Raw genomic sequence first — 6,706 nt, 5'->3', positions numbered from 1 at the left:
TGCTACCGCACTCTGATAACCCCATCCATATACAGATTGAATAATAATAATAATAATAATAATAATAATAATAATAATATAATAATAATAATAATAATAATAATAATATAATAATAATAATAATGGAATATATAAATAATTTAAACAAAATCTGATCTGATCTGGACCACCCTTGCAGGAACGGCCATGGGTGCGGGGACAAAGATAAAGGTCATAGGGCAAAATTAATTTGAACAGTACTTATTTGACTTAGACGAAACTTTATGGAAGGGTTCGCAGTAAGTCGAGGATAAAGGATTTTGATAATGAAAACAATCAAATGTCAAGGCCAAAGGAAAAGGTCAAAGATTAAGGTCACATGGCAAAGTCAGCCTAAACAGTTTCGATCTAATTTAGACCATACTTTTGAGTAGAGTTCAGGGTAATGGAAGGATAAAAGGATGCAGTTTTGAAAAGAAACGGTCGTAGGTCAAGGCCACAGAGCAAATCAAATGTTCGGCCTTTAGACCAATTGTTGTGAACGCGGGTATTCCAATGAACACTCCATCTTTTTTTATTTTTTCCTTATTTGATTTTCTTTTGCTTGGGAGAGACTTGTTTTTACTATCTCCTAGGCTGAATGAAATTGTGTCACTGCAGCAGGAGTAGCATTAATATTAAAAGTATAGTAAATGTGCTCAGAATATATTGTGACACATTTCACGAACATTGACACTGTTCCGTGACCTTGACCTTTAAGCAATCTGCACCAAAACAGCATCGCTTCCTCACAAATGCAAAAAACAGCGTAATTGCCTAATTCCATTCAGCATAAACAGGTTAATAAAGCAGAGAGAGAGAGAGAGAGAGAGAGAGAGAGAGAAAGAGAGAGGCACAGTTGCTTTTATAGTATAGATAAAGATGTAACTGCAGTGAAATTATTAACTGAAGCATGTACAAATCCTGATTATCGTTCGGAATTTTGTCGTCTGGTAGTAGCAAAAGTTAAATGAAACTCCGAGAACTCGGACTCCGGGCTGTCGATGGAAAGCGTAACTCGGAATGCCCCCGCCAGGCCTTGCCCACGGATTCGCCATTCAACCTCTATGACATGGTTCACTGTGGGCTGAAATGAGATAAAGATAAACTAAGTCGACCTCATATGACCATGATCTTTGACCCTTGACTTTCCTGATCTGCTCAGTTCATTGTCCCATATTGCGTCACTGAAAATTTTTTTTGGTCAAAATCCTTGGAAAGGTCCAAAATATCGCGCCCGTACCCACATGACCTTGACCTTTAACCCCTTAATCTTGCTGACCTAATCAGTTCGTCGTCCCTTCTTACTGTATCACTGACAGAAGTTTGGTCGATATCCATAAAGGGGTTGAGTATCACGTCCACAAGGATACTCTAAGCCGAGTCCATAATACCTTGGCTTTTGATCCCTTGACCTAGTTGACGTAATCAGTTCATCATCTCCTCATATTGCATTAGTGATCAAAGTTTGGTGGAAATCCATCAATGGATTCAGAAAATATCGCATCAAGAAAAGTATTACTGACGGACAGACGCACACACACATGCATGCACGGACGTACAGACAAATCATTTAATGCCTCTTCCACCACAGGTGGGCGGAGCCATAATGAAATCTACGTCCTTAGTTTGAAGGAGTTAAAGTGATACGAGAAAGATACCCGATAGCTAGTTGAAGATGTGCATTAAACCATTAGACCACCTGGCGTCTGCTTAAGAGTACGGTACTGGATGTGACTAAAATACATATTATGTTGCAGCAATTATACATTTGGAATCAACTTGTGATATCTGAATGCAACGTGCGCTCGCGCACACACACACACACACACACACACACACACACACACACACACACACACACACACACACACGACCATCAAGACTGACCGACCCGGTGAAATTACACACACACTCACTCTATTCCCTTGACGCTTGCAGGTGTGCTTATGTCATGTATTAATGTGAGTATCAGGTGTTGGGGACAAATGTGTGTTGATGACATGTACATAATTGGCTTTGTGTGTGTGTGTGTGTGTGTGTGTGTGTTATATCTGATGAATGCGAATGAGCGTGTCTGTAAGACCGAATGTGAATATATATATATATGTATATATATATATATATATATATATATATATATATGTATATATATATATATATATATATATATTGTTACATAGCCTATGATTTCATCATCCTATGAATAATTCTAACATACAGTATGCTGCATGTTTGATCACGATTCGCCTCGTGGCTTCCATAGTGCGTGTTCTACCTCACTCCCCACCTCCTCCCTTATAGTAGAGTAAGTCGTTCTTTCTGTTGTTCAGAGCAAGATTGTCAACTCTTTGTCCCCTATGGCTTCATTTGTGCATCCTTCTTACAAGTTGTATCAAGCTCTGCCGGCCCCTATATAATGAGCTCAGTCTCTGCATTAATTGCCTCTTAGATCTACTCCTCATTATGTTCACATCTCTGTCCTCCCCTGTACAGTTGTTATTATTATTGTGAGTGCTCAGGAAGTCTCCAACCATCTAGCAGCTGTGTACTTTGAGTATAAGTGTTATTACATTTTTTCTTGTACTGTAAAGCATAAGATGTTAGTTCGTAGGCCTGGTAAGGTTTTTGTGATTCATGTGTTTTAGGTGTCAGCCAGTGTTAATAATATTTTGTATCTGTAATAATATATCTTGCATTAACTGAGCATTATCCGGTTTTCTCATTTTATCAGGGCTGACTTAGATAAATTTACTCTTGCTAATTTCGTGTTAATAGAGGCTATTGCAGTTAACCATATATTTAACCTGTTTTTGCCATTACATTATCCTTATGAGTCCTGAATGTTTAGTTGTTAGTTTGAGCATTAAACTTTAACTTGTAATTTTACCTAACTCTTTTGTTTTGAACCTGGAACTTTGCGGGACAGTTTTCTCTGTTCCGTAACAATATATATATATATATATATATATATATATATATATATATATATATATATATATATATGAATGAATGTGTGTGAGTGGTTGAGTAAATTGGGAGTGTGTCGTCCTGTCTCGGCTACCTCCCTTTCCTTGCGGGAAGCAGCCTAGGTATATATATATATATATATATATGGCCAACGGCCATGCCACGTTGAGTACACCGCTTCCCGTCCGATCAGCGAAGTTAAGCAACGTTGGGTCTGGTTAGTTCTTGAATGGGTGACCGCCTGGGAACACCAGATGCTGTTGGCATAACGTTCTCCCTACGTGTCAAGTGGAGTTGGCGGAGGATTAGTGCCCCTCCCTGTAAAACAATTAACTCTAAGCCCTTGGCCACCCTGTTTGGGATACATGGCGTCTGGCAATGAATGAATGAAAATGAATATATATATATATATATATATATATATATGCGGAGTGATAAAAAAGTTCAGTGAATGTTAGAATAACAGCATTTTATTGAACATTAAGTGCATACATTAAACATCCCCTTCAAAGTACTCCCTTTGTGCACACATCATATTCCACCGTTCCTTCCACTGTCTGAAACATTGCTGGATGTGATCTCCTTCAACAGGCTTGTCGTCTTGGATTGGATGTCCTCAGTCGTTTCATAACGACTCCCATTCATCGTATGCTTCAGTTTCGGGAACAACCAGAAGGAACAAGGTGCCAAGTCAGGAGAATAAGGTGGATGCGGCACGAGGGAATGTTTTTCCCCGCCAGAAATGTCTGGATACTGAGCGGTGTGTGACATGGCGCATTGTCGTTGTGGAGCAGTCACCCGCTGTTCCACTTCTCACGACATTTGCGTCTGGCTGCCTCACGCAGACATTTCAAAACATCCAAACAGAATGCTCCATTAACGGTAGCACTTGTGGGGAGAAATTCTGTGTGCGCCAATCCTTCCGTGCCATAAAAAATACTGAATAGCATGACTTTCCTTGTGACCTCGATTGACGTCCTTTTTTTCTTTTTTAGTCATGGTAAGGATGGTGTCTTCCACTGGTAGCTCTATTTTTTGGTTTCTGGATCATAACAGTAAACCCATGACTCGTCACCTGTTGTCACCTTGGATATAAACGTTGGATCAGAAATTAATCGATCAAACAGGTTGAAAGAAATGAAGACACGGCATTCCTTTTGGTCATCTGTCAGGACACGTGGAACAAACATTGCAGCATCACATCTCATTTGCAAGTCACCTGTCAGTATGGCCTGAACGGAATCATACGAAAGACCAGTCTCTTCTGCAATTTCACGAATGGTTAGACGTCGGTCTGTTCGGATGCAAGTCCTGACATCAGTGATTCTCCTCTGTTTGTGATGTTGACGGTCGACCACTCCTTCTGTCATCGTTCAGTGACTTATTTCCTTCTCAAAACCGTTGAAACCACTTGAAAACAGTCTTCTTCCCCACAGCTTCATCTCCATACACCATCACAAGCATGTTGTGTGTTTCCGTCGCTGTCTTGCAAGGCTTTAAGCAAAATTTCATGTTTGCACGTTGATCAAAAAGCGACATTTCCCCAAATGTGTCAGATGCGGCAGACATGACCTCACTCTCTGTCTTGCCACAGCACACTGGACTGTGCTGTTGTACTACAACATATGCTTTCTCCAAATCCATAAGGGCTGCATACAGCTTCTTTCCCTTCTCTAAAAACTTTTCCACTAAAGACCTAGGAATCAGTATCTGATCTGCATAACCTCTTCCCTTCCTAAAACCTCTATTCTTCTCCAATTAATTCCTCCGTTATTTCCTTAACTGTATCAATAATTATCCTACCATATACTTTTCTTGTTACACTAAGAATACAAATGCCCTTATGATTACCACACACTTCTTTTTCCCCATTTCCTTTGTACAAGGGAATAATTTAACCTGACTTCCAATCCTCCGGGACTTTACCTTCATCACAGGCCAATCTGCACATGTGCCACATTCATTCTATAACTATCTTTTGCCCATGCTTCAGCATTTCACGACAAATTCCATCAGTTCCTGGGGCTTACCCCATTTTGACTTTCTTCATTGCTTCCACAACTTCCATCCTACAAATTTCTTCCTCTCCTCTCATATCCCTCCTTCTCCCAGTCGTTCACCAGCCAATTATACTTGCATTACTTTCAGTCTCTATGCTCAACAATTCCTTAAAGTGTTCTCTTCATCTGAGAGAGAGAGAGAGAGAGAGCGAGCGAGCGAGCGAGAGAGAGAGAGAGAGAGAGAGAGAGAGAGAGAGAGAGAGAGAGAGAAGATTAAGTACTGTGTTGGTCAGGCCTTGTTGGTGTCTTTGTCGGCTTGTTTCATTACGCCTTTTGGGCGACAACGTTTTACCCTACCTCTCCCTCTCCCCTCACTTTCCCCTCTTTCTCCTCCTTTCCATGTCATCCTCTTCTCTCTCTCTCTCTCTCTCTCTCTCTCTCTCTCTCTCTCTCTCTCTCCAAAGTTAAGACTGACTTTTCACTTTAACATTAGATTCAGATGTTTCAGGATGGTCGTTCCAAGTAGCTTTCACTCACCAAGGTTGGCACTGGTTTTCCTTCCAAAAGTTCGTTCTGATGCCTTCAGTACGAGATACATGATTAGGGGCAGTAATTTGCCTGCTACTCTACTTTGTGCACTGTACATCCAGGGCATGTCCGTCACTTTCCTCCTGGATGTATCATACTAAAGATAATCATTATCTGAAGACAGAAACATACCTAAGCAATGACAGCATTGGAATAATAAGTTGTGGCTGTGTCGTTGATCAGTCCCAATCTGCCTGGTCGAGCAGACCGATCTACCAGAGGTAAGCGACCACCGCTGCAGAGTTGTCCCTTTCAGTGAAACGATGTTTCCTTGCGGTTGACAGAGCCTTACCACAGAGAGGTGGGAGGAATAGTGTGGAGGTTTGGTTCCTGGATGGGTGAAACATTTGCGAGTCTCCATCCAGTTAACTGGGGCACCATAGTAGGCTGTCAGACGAGGAAAGTGAGAAGCAGAGAAGGTAAAATATTAGGCGAATTTTTATCCGCTGTTACCTCATGGGCAAAAAATAATCCTTTGACCTCAAGAAGAATACCAGAGAAGTATCACAATCATAATGAAAGAGCCGATGGAGGTTGATCAAAAAATAATTTTTCAATGAGGGAAATCATTGTGGAGCTAAGTGAGACTGTCCAGGGGAAATCAGAATATAGTATAAAACGCGTCATCGGCCTCATGGGGTGAACAGGAAACACAACAGTAACGTCTTGTACTGTACAATTAATTCTTTGACCCACCATAAGGAATTTTTCTGTATAAGGTAGTGTTTTCGAGCTACAGTTGTTAAAGATCGCCTTCATTAACCCTTAATCCTAGGAGACAACTTACCAATTGTAGTCTGGTTTCCACAATATGATTTTCTTGTCACTGGGAAACCCCGTGATATATGAGAGGTAATCTCGTAATCACGAGTCTCTTTAACAATAGTTTCTGGTCACCCTTTCATATTACCTCTGGCTGAAAGACAGTCGCAGTCAGCGTTTCTCACCGATGGACATATTGAAACAACTCAAAAAATTACCAGGCAGGGCCAAAGAAAACATACTTACATATAACATTTAATAAATATAAGGCAAAAAAGGTGGTATTTGGTAACTCTGGTTGAGCTAATAAGAACAGTTGGTAAGAATACTGTTAATCGTGCAGATTAGAAATGTTTTAAATTTCCAAC

At 40.6% G+C, this 6,706-nt stretch overlaps 1 non-coding gene across 1 annotated transcript; it reads left to right on the top strand.

Annotated features, from left to right (window-relative positions):
- Positions 1 to 3,135: 3,135 nt before the first annotated feature.
- On the top strand, positions 3,136 to 3,254 carry LOC145399309 (5S ribosomal RNA). The gene has a single exon (XR_013897266.1). It is a non-coding gene; the product is annotated as a 5S ribosomal RNA (ribosomal RNA).
- The last annotated feature ends 3,452 nt before the right edge of the window (positions 3,255 to 6,706 follow it).

Source organism: Coenobita brevimanus, chromosome 5 (assembly GCF_032717465.1).
Source record: "Coenobita brevimanus isolate Jiangsu-jjx chromosome 5, ASM3271746v2, whole genome shotgun sequence".
NCBI lineage: Eukaryota > Metazoa > Arthropoda > Malacostraca > Decapoda > Coenobitidae > Coenobita > Coenobita brevimanus.
This window is presented reverse-complemented; position numbering and strand designations above follow the sequence as displayed.